At 39.3% G+C, this 12,899-nt stretch overlaps 9 pseudogenes; all 9 read left to right on the forward strand.

Moving 5' to 3' along the window:
• The first annotated feature begins 516 nt into the window (after window positions 1-516).
• LOC114772370 (uncharacterized) lies at window positions 517-635 on the forward strand (annotated as a pseudogene).
• Window positions 636-1,724: 1,089 nt separating this feature from the next.
• LOC114772371 (uncharacterized) lies at window positions 1,725-1,843 on the forward strand (annotated as a pseudogene).
• A 1,088-nt stretch (window positions 1,844-2,931) lies between these two features.
• LOC114772372 (uncharacterized) lies at window positions 2,932-3,050 on the forward strand (annotated as a pseudogene).
• A 1,089-nt stretch (window positions 3,051-4,139) lies between these two features.
• Window positions 4,140-4,258, forward strand: LOC114772267 (uncharacterized; annotated as a pseudogene).
• Window positions 4,259-5,347: 1,089 nt separating this feature from the next.
• On the forward strand, window positions 5,348-5,466 carry LOC114772367 (uncharacterized; annotated as a pseudogene).
• An 817-nt stretch (window positions 5,467-6,283) lies between these two features.
• Window positions 6,284-6,402, forward strand: LOC114772268 (uncharacterized; annotated as a pseudogene).
• Window positions 6,403-7,491: 1,089 nt separating this feature from the next.
• LOC114772269 (uncharacterized) lies at window positions 7,492-7,610 on the forward strand (annotated as a pseudogene).
• A 1,089-nt stretch (window positions 7,611-8,699) lies between these two features.
• On the forward strand, window positions 8,700-8,818 carry LOC114772270 (uncharacterized; annotated as a pseudogene).
• Window positions 8,819-9,906: 1,088 nt separating this feature from the next.
• LOC114772271 (uncharacterized) lies at window positions 9,907-10,025 on the forward strand (annotated as a pseudogene).
• Window positions 10,026-12,899: the final 2,874 nt, after the last annotated feature.

Genomic DNA, 12,899 nt, shown 5'->3' on the forward strand with positions numbered 1-12,899 from the left:
CTTTGTTAACTTTTTTAAATAAGTTAAGGGGTACTTTCTTTCTTTAGTATGTTTTCCCGCCTTTTTTCTTTTTTTTTTTTTTTTTTTTTTTTTTAAACTTCTCTTCAGGTTTCTTTGTCTGTGTGTGCTCTACAACGATCATTTACAGGCTTGGCTATGGAGTGGGGTGGAGCTGAATCGATTAGGTGGGGTTTTCCAGCCCTCGGCCTTCAGGTGCTACGCACCCTGATGTCAATTTAATATCTGATATGTCATATTAAGCGGATTTTTATAACAGGGAGTCGGCAATAGGGCCTGCTCCATCCGCTTCATTCATCGACCCAGTATTGCATTGCCTCTAGAAGGTGTGCACTTTAGTTGTTTTGCAAATAAAAGCTTACCACTCCAACTTTTTGCCTTTTCTCCATCATAATTTGACAGTAAAGCGGGAGTTTTCACTCTTTGATATGTGAGTTTCGCACTTTATAATGTTTTCAAGCCCTTTGGTTTAAAGTTCAAGATTTTCAAGCAGAGTTTGTGTACGGACAAACCAGCTGAAGAATGCCCAATCTTGTCTGATCTCAGAAGCTAAGAAGGCTTGGGCCTGGTTAGTACTTGGATGGGAGACTACATGGGAATACCAGGTGCTGTAAGCTTTAACTATTGAAAAACTTTTAAAATGAAAGTATTTACATGGCTTTGTTAGCTTTTTTTGCCTTTTCTCCATCATAATTTGATAGTAAAGCGGGAGTTTTCGCACTTTATAATGTTTTCAAAGTCCTTTTGTTTAAAGTCCAAGATTTTCAAGCAGAGTTTGCTTACGGACATGCCAGCTGAAGATTGCCCAATCTTGTCTGATCTCAGAAGCTAAGAAGGCTTGGGCCTGGTTAGTACTTGGATGGGAGACTACATGGGAATGCCAGGTGCTTTAACTATTGTAAAACTTTTAAAATGAAAGTATTTACATCACTTTGTTAACTTTTTTTAAATAAGTTAAGGGGTACTTTCTTTCTTTAGTATGTTTTCCCGCCTTTTTTCTTTTTTTTTTTTTTTTTTTTTTTTTAAACTTCTCTTCAGGTTTCTTTGTCTGTGTGTGCTCTACAACGATCATTTACAGGCTTGGCTATGGAGTGGGGTGGAGCTGAATCGATTAGGTGGGGTTTTCCAGCCCTCGGCCTTCAGGTGCTACGCACCCTGATGTCAATTTAATATCTGATATGTCATATTAAGCGGATTTTTATAACAGGGAGTCGGCAATAGGGCCTGCTCCATCCGCTTCATTCATCGACCCAGTATTGCATTGCCTCTAGAAGGTGTGCACTTTAGTTGTTTTGCAAATAAAAGCTTACCACTCCAACTTTTTGCCTTTTCTCCATCATAATTTGACAGTAAAGCGGGAGTTTTCACTCTTTGATATGTGTTCAAGCCCCTTTGGTTTAAAGTTCAAGATTTTCAAGCAGAGTTTGTGTACGGACAAACCAGCTGAAGAATGCCCAATCTTGTCTGATCTCAGAAGCTAAGAAGGCTTGGGCCTGGTTATTACTTGGATGGGAGACTACCTGGGAATACCAGGTGCTGTAAGCTTTAACTATTGAAAAACTTTTCAAATGAAAGTATTTACATGGCTTTGTTAGCTTTTTTTGCCTTTTCTCCATCATAATTTGACAGTAAAGCGGGAGTTTTCGCACTTTATAATGTTTTCAAAGCCCTTTTGGTTTAAAGTTCAAGATTTTCAAGCAGAGTTTGTGTACGGACAAACCAGCTGAAGAATGCCCAATCTTGTCTGATCTCAGAAGCTAAGAAGGCTTGGGCCTGGTTAGTACTTGGATGGGAGACTACATGGGAATACCAGGTGCTGTAAGCTTTAACTATTGAAAAACTTTTAAAATGAAAGTATTTACATGGCTTTGTTAGCTTTTTTTGCCTTTTCTCCATCATAATTTGATAGTAAAGCGGGAGTTTTCGCACTTTATAATGTTTTCAAAGTCCTTTTGTTTAAAGTCCAAGATTTTCAAGCAGAGTTTGCTTACGGACATGCCAGCTGAAGATTGCCCAATCTTGTCTGATCTCAGAAGCTAAGAAGGCTTGGGCCTGGTTAGTACTTGGATGGGAGACTACATGGGAATGCCAGGTGCTTTAACTATTGTAAAACTTTTAAAATGAAAGTATTTACATCACTTTGTTAACTTTTTTAAATAAGTTAAGGGGTACTTTCTTTCTTTAGTATGTTTTCCCGCCTTTTTTCTTTTTTTTTTTTTTTTTTTTTTTTTAAACTTCTCTTCAGGTTTCTTTGTCTGTGTGTGCTCTACAACGATCATTTACAGGCTTGGCTATGGAGTGGGGTGGAGCTGAATCGATTAGGTGGGGTTTTCCAGCCCTCGGCCTTCAGGTGCTACGCACCCTGATGTCAATTTAATATCTGATATGTCATATTAAGCGGATTTTTATAACAGGGAGTCGGCAATAGGGCCTGCTCCATCCGCTTCATTCATCGACCCAGTATTGCATTGCCTCTAGAAGGTGTGCACTTTAGTTGTTTTGCAAATAAAAGCTTACCACTCCAACTTTTTGCCTTTTCTCCATCATAATTTGACAGTAAAGCGGGAGTTTTCACTCTTTGATATGTGTTCAAGCCCCTTTGGTTTAAAGTTCAAGATTTTCAAGCAGAGTTTGTGTACGGACAAACCAGCTGAAGAATGCCCAATCTTGTCTGATCTCAGAAGCTAAGAAGGCTTGGGCCTGGTTATTACTTGGATGGGAGACTACCTGGGAATACCAGGTGCTGTAAGCTTTAACTATTGAAAAACTTTTCAAATGAAAGTATTTACATGGCTTTGTTAGCTTTTTTTGCCTTTTCTCCATCATAATTTGACAGTAAAGCGGGAGTTTTCGCACTTTATAATGTTTTCAAAGCCCTTTTGGTTTAAAGTTCAAGATTTTCAAGCAGAGTTTGTGTACGGACAAACCAGCTGAAGAATGCCCAATCTTGTCTGATCTCAGAAGCTAAGAAGGCTTGGGCCTGGTTAGTACTTGGATGGGAGACTACATGGGAATACCAGGTGCTGTAAGCTTTAACTATTGAAAAACTTTTAAAATGAAAGTATTTACATGGCTTTGTTAGCTTTTTTTGCCTTTTCTCCATCATAATTTGATAGTAAAGCGGGAGTTTTCGCACTTTATAATGTTTTCAAAGTCCTTTTGTTTAAAGTCCAAGATTTTCAAGCAGAGTTTGCTTACGGACATGCCAGCTGAAGATTGCCCAATCTTGTCTGATCTCAGAAGCTAAGAAGGCTTGGGCCTGGTTAGTACTTGGATGGGAGACTACATGGGAATGCCAGGTGCTTTAACTATTGTAAAACTTTTAAAATGAAAGTATTTACATCACTTTGTTAACTTTTTTAAAAAAGTTAAGGGGTACTTTCTTTCTTTAGTATGTTTTCCCGCCTTTTTTTTTTTTTTTTTTTTTTTTTTTTTTTTTAAACTTCTCTTCAGGTTTCTTTGTCTGTGTGTGCTCTACAACGATCATTTACAGGCTTGGCTATGGAGTGGGGTGGAGCTGAATCGATTAGGTGGGGTTTTCCAGCCCTCGGCCTTCAGGTGCTACGCACCCTGATGTCAATTTAATATCTGATATGTCATATTAAGCGGATTTTTATAACAGGGAGTCGGCAATAGGGCCTGCTCCATCCGCTTCATTCATCGACCCAGTATTGCATTGCCTCTAGAAGGTGTGCACTTTAGTTGTTTTGCAAATAAAAGCTTACCACTCCAACTTTTTGCCTTTTCTCCATCATAATTTGACAGTAAAGCGGGAGTTTTCACTCTTTGATATGTGTTCAAGCCCCTTTGGTTTAAAGTTCAAGATTTTCAAGCAGCGTTTGTGTACGGACAAACCAGCTGAAGAATGCCCAATCTTGTCTGATCTCAGAAGCTAAGAAGGCTTGGGCCTGGTTATTACTTGGATGGGAGACTACCTGGGAATACCAGGTGCTGTAAGCTTTAACTATTGAAAAACTTTTCAAATGAAAGTATTTACATGGCTTTGTTAGCTTTTTTTGCCTTTTCTCCATCATAATTTGACAGTAAAGCGGGAGTTTTCGCACTTTATAATGTTTTCAAAGCCCTTTTGGTTTAAAGTTCAAGATTTTCAAGCAGAGTTTGTGTACGGACAAACCAGCTGAAGAATGCCCAATCTTGTCTGATCTCAGAAGCTAAGAAGGCTTGGGCCTGGTTAGTACTTGGATGGGAGACTACATGGGAATACCAGGTGCTGTAAGCTTTAACTATTGAAAAACTTTTAAAATGAAAGTATTTACATGGCTTTGTTAGCTTTTTTTGCCTTTTCTCCATCATAATTTGATAGTAAAGCGGGAGTTTTCGCACTTTATAATGTTTTCAAAGTCCTTTTGTTTAAAGTCCAAGATTTTCAAGCAGAGTTTGCTTACGGACATGCCAGCTGAAGATTGCCCAATCTTGTCTGATCTCAGAAGCTAAGAAGGCTTGGGCCTGGTTAGTACTTGGATGGGAGACTACATGGGAATGCCAGGTGCTTTAACTATTGTAAAACTTTTAAAATGAAAGTATTTACATCACTTTGTTAACTTTTTTAAAATAAGTTAAGGGGTACTTTCTTTCTTTAGTATGTTTTCCCGCCTTTTTTCTTTTTTTTTTTTTTTTTTTTTTTTTTAAACTTCTCTTCAGGTTTCTTTGTCTGTGTGTGCTCTACAACGATCATTTACAGGCTTGGCTATGGAGTGGGGTGGAGCTGAATCGATTAGGTGGGGTTTTCCAGCCCTCGGCCTTCAGGTGCTACGCACCCTGATGTCAATTTAATATCTGATATGTCATATTAAGCGGATTTTTATAACAGGGAGTCGGCAATAGGGCCTGCTCCATCCGCTTCATTCATCGACCCAGTATTGCATTGCCTCTAGAAGGTGTGCACTTTAGTTGTTTTGCAAATAAAAGCTTACCACTCCAACTTTTTGCCTTTTCTCCATCATAATTTGACAGTAAAGCGGGAGTTTTCACTCTTTGATATGTGTTCAAGCCCCTTTGGTTTAAAGTTCAAGATTTTCAAGCAGAGTTTGTGTACGGACAAACCAGCTGAAGAATGCCCAATCTTGTCTGATCTCAGAAGCTAAGAAGGCTTGGGCCTGGTTATTACTTGGATGGGAGACTACCTGGGAATACCAGGTGCTGTAAGCTTTAACTATTGAAAAACTTTTAAAATGAAAGTATTTACATGGCTTTGTTAGCTTTTTTTGCCTTTTCTCCATCATAATTTGATAGTAAAGCGGGAGTTTTCGCACTTTATAATGTTTTCAAAGTCCTTTTGTTTAAAGTCCAAGATTTTCAAGCAGAGTTTGCTTACGGACATGCCAGCTGAAGATTGCCCAATCTTGTCTGATCTCAGAAGCTAAGAAGGCTTGGGCCTGGTTAGTACTTGGATGGGAGACTACATGGGAATGCCAGGTGCTGTAAGCTTTAACTATTGTAAAACTTTTAAAATGAAAGTATTTACATCACTTTGTTAACTTTTTTAAATAAGTTAAGGGGTACTTTCTTTCTTTAGTATGTTTTCCCGCCTTTTTTCTTTTTTTTTTTTTTTTTTTTTTTTTTAAACTTCTCTTCAGGTTTCTTTGTCTGTGTGTGCTCTACAACGATCATTTACAGGCTTGGCTATGGAGTGGGGTGGAGCTGAATCGATTAGGTGGGGTTTTCCAGCCCTCGGCCTTCAGGTGCTACGCACCCTGATGTCAATTTAATATCTGATATGTCATATTAAGCGGATTTTTATAACAGGGAGTCGGCAATAGGGCCTGCTCCATCCGCTTCATTCATCGACCCAGTATTGCATTGCCTCTAGAAGGTGTGCACTTTAGTTGTTTTGCAAATAAAAGCTTACCACTCCAACTTTTTGCCTTTTCTCCATCATAATTTGACAGTAAAGCGGGAGTTTTCACTCTTTGATATGTGTTCAAGCCCCTTTGGTTTAAAGTTCAAGATTTTCAAGCAGAGTTTGTGTACGGACAAACCAGCTGAAGAATGCCCAATCTTGTCTGATCTCAGAAGCTAAGAAGGCTTGGGCCTGGTTATTACTTGGATGGGAGACTACCTGGGAATACCAGGTGCTGTAAGCTTTAACTATTGAAAAACTTTTCAAATGAAAGTATTTACATGGCTTTGTTAGCTTTTTTTGCCTTTTCTCCATCATAATTTGACAGTAAAGCGGGAGTTTTCGCACTTTATAATGTTTTCAAAGCCCTTTTGGTTTAAAGTTCAAGATTTTCAAGCAGAGTTTGTGTACGGACAAACCAGCTGAAGAATGCCCAATCTTGTCTGATCTCAGAAGCTAAGAAGGCTTGGGCCTGGTTAGTACTTGGATGGGAGACTACATGGGAATACCAGGTGCTGTAAGCTTTAACTATTGAAAAACTTTTAAAATGAAAGTATTTACATGGCTTTGTTAGCTTTTTTTGCCTTTTCTCCATCATAATTTGATAGTAAAGCGGGAGTTTTCGCACTTTATAATGTTTTCAAAGTCCTTTTGTTTAAAGTCCAAGATTTTCAAGCAGAGTTTGCTTACGGACATGCCAGCTGAAGATTGCCCAATCTTGTCTGATCTCAGAAGCTAAGAAGGCTTGGGCCTGGTTAGTACTTGGATGGGAGACTACATGGGAATGCCAGGTGCTTTAACTATTGTAAAACTTTTAAAATGAAAGTATTTACATCACTTTGTTAACTTTTTTAAATAAGTTAAGGGGTACTTTCTTTCTTTAGTATGTTTTCCCGCCTTTTTTCTTTTTTTTTTTTTTTTTTTTTTTTTAAACTTCTCTTCAGGTTTCTTTGTCTGTGTGTGCTCTACAACGATCATTTACAGGCTTGGCTATGGAGTGGGGTGGAGCTGAATCGATTAGGTGGGGTTTTCCAGCCCTCGGCCTTCAGGTGCTACGCACCCTGATGTCAATTTAATATCTGATATTTCATATTAAGCGGATTTTTATAACAGGGAGTCGGCAATAGGGCCTGCTCCATCCGCTTTATTCATCGACCCAGTATTGCATTGCCTCTAGAAGGTGTGCACTTTATGTTGTTTTGCAAATAAAAGCTTACCACTCCAACTTTTTGCCTTTTCTCCATCATAATTTGACAGTAAAGCGGGAGTTTTCACTCTTTGATATGTGTTCAAGCCCCTTTGGTTTAAAGTTCAAGATTTTCAAGCAGAGTTTGTGTACGGACAAACCAGCTGAAGAATGCCCAATCTTGTCTGATCTCAGAAGCTAAGAAGGCTTGGGCCTGGTTATTACTTGGATGGGAGACTACCTGGGAATACCAGGTGCTGTAAGCTTTAACTATTGAAAAACTTTTCAAATGAAAGTATTTACATGGCTTTGTTAGCTTTTTTTGCCTTTTCTCCATCATAATTTGACAGTAAAGCGGGAGTTTTCGCACTTTATAATGTTTTCAAAGCCCTTTTGGTTTAAAGTTCAAGATTTTCAAGCAGAGTTTGTGTACGGACAAACCAGCTGAAGAATGCCCAATCTTGTCTGATCTCAGAAGCTAAGAAGGCTTGGGCCTGGTTAGTACTTGGATGGGAGACTACATGGGAATACCAGGTGCTGTAAGCTTTAACTATTGAAAAACTTTTAAAATGAAAGTATTTACATGGCTTTGTTAGCTTTTTTTGCCTTTTCTCCATCATAATTTGATAGTAAAGCGGGAGTTTTCGCACTTTATAATGTTTTCAAAGTCCTTTTGTTTAAAGTCCAAGATTTTCAAGCAGAGTTTGCTTACGGACATGCCAGCTGAAGATTGCCCAATCTTGTCTGATCTCAGAAGCTAAGAAGGCTTGGGCCTGGTTAGTACTTGGATGGGAGACTACATGGGAATGCCAGGTGCTTTAACTATTGTAAAACTTTTAAAATGAAAGTATTTACATCACTTTGTTAACTTTTTTAAAATAAGTTAAGGGGTACTTTCTTTCTTTAGTATGTTTTCCCGCCTTTTTTTTTTTTTTTTTTTTTTTTTTTTTTTTAAACTTCTCTTCAGGTTTCTTTGTCTGTGTGTGCTCTACAACGATCATTTACAGGCTTGGCTATGGAGTGGGGTGGAGCTGAATCGATTAGGTGGGGTTTTCCAGCCCTCGGCCTTCAGGTGCTACGCACCCTGATGTCAATTTAATATCTGATATGTCATATTAAGCGGATTTTTATAACAGGGAGTCGGCAATAGGGCCTGCTCCATCCGCTTCATTCATCGACCCAGTATTGCATTGCCTCTAGAAGGTGTGCACTTTAGTTGTTTTGCAAATAAAAGCTTACCACTCCAACTTTTTGCCTTTTCTCCATCATAATTTGACAGTAAAGCGGGAGTTTTCACTCTTTGATATGTGTTCAAGCCCCTTTGGTTTAAAGTTCAAGATTTTCAAGCAGAGTTTGTGTACGGACAAACCAGCTGAAGAATGCCCAATCTTGTCTGATCTCAGAAGCTAAGAAGGCTTGGGCCTGGTTATTACTTGGATGGGAGACTACCTGGGAATACCAGGTGCTGTAAGCTTTAACTATTGAAAAACTTTTCAAATGAAAGTATTTACATGGCTTTGTTAGCTTTTTTTGCCTTTTCTCCATCATAATTTGACAGTAAAGCGGGAGTTTTCGCACTTTATAATGTTTTCAAAGCCCTTTTGGTTTAAAGTTCAAGATTTTCAAGCAGAGTTTGTGTACGGACAAACCAGCTGAAGAATGCCCAATCTTGTCTGATCTCAGAAGCTAAGAAGGCTTGGGCCTGGTTAGTACTTGGATGGGAGACTACATGGGAATACCAGGTGCTGTAAGCTTTAACTATTGAAAAACTTTTAAAATGAAAGTATTTACATGGCTTTGTTAGCTTTTTTTGCCTTTTCTCCATCATAATTTGATAGTAAAGCGGGAGTTTTCGCACTTTATAATGTTTTCAAAGTCCTTTTGTTTAAAGTCCAAGATTTTCAAGCAGAGTTTGCTTACGGACATGCCAGCTGAAGATTGCCCAATCTTGTCTGATCTCAGAAGCTAAGAAGGCTTGGGCCTGGTTAGTACTTGGATGGGAGACTACATGGGAATGCCAGGTGCTTTAACTATTGTAAAACTTTTAAAATGAAAGTATTTACATCACTTTGTTAACTTTTTTAAATAAGTTAAGGGGTACTTTCTTTCTTTAGTATGTTTTCCCGCCTTTTTTCTTTTTTTTTTTTTTTTTTTTTTTTTAAACTTCTCTTCAAGTTTCTTTGTCTGTGTGTGCTCTACAACGATCATTTACAGGCTTGGCTATGGAGTGGGGTGGAGCTGAATCGATTAGGTGGGGTTTTCCAGCCCTCGGCCTTCAGGTGCTACGCACCCTGATGTCAATTTAATATCTGATATGTCATATTAAGCGGATTTTTATAACAGGGAGTCGGCAATAGGGCCTGCTCCATCCGCTTCATTCATCGACCCAGTATTGCATTGCCTCTAGAAGGTGTGCACTTTAGTTGTTTTGCAAATAAAAGCTTACCACTCCAACTTTTTGCCTTTTCTCCATCATAATTTGACAGTAAAGCGGGAGTTTTCACTCTTTGATATGTGTTCAAGCCCCTTTGGTTTAAAGTTCAAGATTTTCAAGCAGCGTTTGTGTACGGACAAACCAGCTGAAGAATTCCCAATCTTGTCTGATCTCAGAAGCTAAGAAGGCTTGGGCCTGGTTATTACTTGGATGGGAGACTACCTGGGAATACCAGGTGCTGTAAGCTTTAACTATTGAAAAACTTTTCAAATGAAAGTATTTACATGGCTTTGTTAGCTTTTTTTGCCTTTTCTCCATCATAATTTGACAGTAAAGCGGGAGTTTTCGCACTTTATAATGTTTTCAAAGCCCTTTTGGTTTAAAGTTCAAGATTTTCAAGCAGAGTTTGTGTACGGACAAACCAGCTGAAGAATGCCCAATCTTGTCTGATCTCAGAAGCTAAGAAGGCTTGGGCCTGGTTAGTACTTGGATGGGAGACTACATGGGAATACCAGGTGCTGTAAGCTTTAACTATTGAAAAACTTTTAAAATGAAAGTATTTACATGAGTAGTGATTAAAATATACTTTATGTCAAAAATGATTGATGACATATCTGTATGAGGAAAAAGCGCGTGATTTATGACCATCTACCCTTCTACCTTCTCCCCTTCTCCCCTTCTCCACTGGACACTGGACACTGTGCGCGTAATTTATGACCTCCTAGCCTTCACCCCTTCTGCCTTCTCCACCGGACACCCTGCGCGTAATTTATGACCTCCTTCCTTCCTTCCCCCTCCAGACATCTGTTATGTAAGACAAAGTATGCTCCCGCGATGTCCATTCTTACATAAACACTTAGACAGGCTTTAAAAAACAGATGTCTTATCACTTGTTTACAAACTGGCTGTTGTGGGAGAGGTCATAAACCGGTATACCTCTACTTTTAAAACAGAAACCTTATTTTTAAGTGTATGGTTTTACTCAACTACTGTTTCAGTGTTTAACACGTTTAAACACAATACTTACACAAACTTATTTTAAAAATACAAACGCATACGCTATTCATATACTGACTGAATATGGTAGAACCCCATTTTGTATGTAGGAAGCATCACAGCACCTTCAGGCCCCACTCTATCGCTCTATCCCATGTGACGCATTACAGATGTCATATACACTTAGACTAACTTTTAAAACAGATTTCTTATCACTTATTTACAACTACGGCCATTGCTGATGGCTTATGCCCCATTTCTCCCAATGACATCCCTTTCCCCACGCACTTCCCTTCCCGGGTTCATCACACATTCTTTCCCGACACCTAGCAGAGTCTCATATTGACACACACACACACACACACACACACACACACACACACACACACACACACACACAGACAGACCCTAGCACATCCTCCAACAATATTTTAACACCTAACGCACCATATGTTTTTACAACGAGAGTCATCTGGTTCCACCATTCTCGCAAACGCTGAATCAACGTGTGACCTTTTACAAATATCACACACCCCTTAGAAACTTTCTTTTAAAACAGAAACCTTATTTTTAAGTGTATGGTTTTACGCAACTACTGTTTCAGTGTTTAACACGTTTAAACACAATACTTACACAGACTTATTTTAAAAATACAAACGCATACTCTATTCATATACTGACTGAAATATGGTAGAACCCCATTTTGTATGTAGGAAGCATCACAGCACCTTCAGGCCCCACTCTATCGCTCTATCCCATGTGACGCATTACAGATGTCATATACACTTAGACTAACTTTTAAAACAGATTTCTTATCACTTATTTACAACTACGGCCATTGCTGATGGCTTATGCCCCATTTCTCCCAATGACATCCCTTTCCCCACGCACTTCCCTTCCCGGGTTCATCACACATTCTTTCCCGACACCTAGCAGAGTCTCATATTGACACACGCACACACACACACACACACACACACACACACACACACACACAGACAGACCCTAGCACATCCTCCAACAATATTTTAACACCTAACGCACCATATGTTTTTACAACGAGAGTCATCTGGTTCCACCATTCTCGCAAACGCTGAATCAACGTGTGACCTTTTACAAATATCACACACCCCTTAGAAACTTTCTTTTAAAACAGAAACCTTATTTTTAAGTGTATGGTTTTACGCAACTACTGTTTCAGTGTTTAACACGTTTAAACACAATACTTACACAGACTTATTTTAAAAATACAAACGCATACTCTATTCATATACTGACTGAAATATGGTAGAACCCCATTTTGTATGTAGGAAGCATCACAGCACCTTCAGGCCCCACTCTATCGCTCTATCCCATGTGACGCATTACAGATGTCATATACACTTAGACTAACTTTTAAAACAGATTTCTTATCACTTATTTACAACTACGGCCATTGCTGATGGCTTATGCCCCATTTCTCCCAATGACATCCCTTTCCCCACGCACATCCCTTCCCGGGTTCATCACACATTCTTCCCCGACACCTAGCAGAGTCTCATATTGACACACACACACACACACACACACACACACAGACAGACCCTAGCACATCCTCCAACAATATTTTAACACCTAACGCACCATATGTTTTTACAACGAGAGTCATCTGGTTTCACCATTCTCGCAAACACCGAATCACGTGGGACCTTACAAATCTCACGCGCGCACACACACACACACACACACACACACACACACACACAGAGGCCTATTTAACAAGAGAGGCCCTCGAGGTCTTCATTCAACTGATCGACATCACAAGGATCATCACCGGCTATGGACTCTCAGTAAGTTTTTCATAACACATAAACTATAAGTCTTGTTACAACGTATGTGTGTGTTTTATTTATTTATTTGTTAATAGGTGTAACTTTTCTGTAGAACCACTCGAAGGACCATCAAACCTGGCGTGTTTTGAAACACCGGGGTTCGAAAGTCTATGGACCGAGGGTTTTGGTGCGGGTGATTCTGAACCACAAATTTCATACCAAGGTAATTGTAAAAACCACAGATCCTACTAATAATAATACCACTACATAGTTGTGAGTGTGTGTTTTTGACCGTGTATGCATTCTAATAGCAGAACATTATCCAAATTCCAACGTTGTAACCGCGGATGTTGGATGCTCTGCCGACAGTTTAGGTAATATATTTATGACTATCTAATACGGTTTTTATGAAATTTTCATCATATGGTTGTGATTGTAATATCTCTCGTTCTGTACAGCAACCATCAGACAACTAGTGGACACCATTCCTAAGCCACGCGTTGATAATACAGGGGTCGACAAGCCGTCAGGTCGGAAGGCTACACGCAAACGCAAGCACCTAGCCCCCGTGGTGGATCTGTGCGTGGAAAAGGC

Source organism: Denticeps clupeoides, unplaced genomic scaffold (assembly GCF_900700375.1).
Source record: "Denticeps clupeoides unplaced genomic scaffold, fDenClu1.1, whole genome shotgun sequence".
NCBI classification, from domain to species: Eukaryota; Metazoa; Chordata; class Actinopteri; order Clupeiformes; family Denticipitidae; genus Denticeps; species Denticeps clupeoides.